Source organism: Meleagris gallopavo, chromosome 21 (genome assembly GCF_000146605.3).
Source record: "Meleagris gallopavo isolate NT-WF06-2002-E0010 breed Aviagen turkey brand Nicholas breeding stock chromosome 21, Turkey_5.1, whole genome shotgun sequence".
Classification (NCBI taxonomy): Eukaryota; Metazoa; Chordata; class Aves; order Galliformes; family Phasianidae; genus Meleagris; species Meleagris gallopavo.
In genome coordinates, this window is record NC_015031.2 from 362,813 (window position 1) to 363,055 (window position 243).

Consider the following 243-nt stretch of genomic DNA (forward strand, 5'->3'; position numbering starts at 1 on the left):
AAAAGAAATTTCAGATTAAGCCCGCCATGCTGTGTAGCTCAGGAAGAAAACATCTCTTTATAAACACAGCAGGATGGCGGGGACTCCATTATTATGATTTTTCCAACTTTGAAGGATCTGGCTCTCACCACTGTTTTGACCACACGATGACAAGCACGGCAGTCACTCAGCTCCGGTCGAAGCCAAACGGAAGGGATGCTGCAGGGAGATAAAATTGCAGGGTGTTTTTCCTCCCTTTTTTTT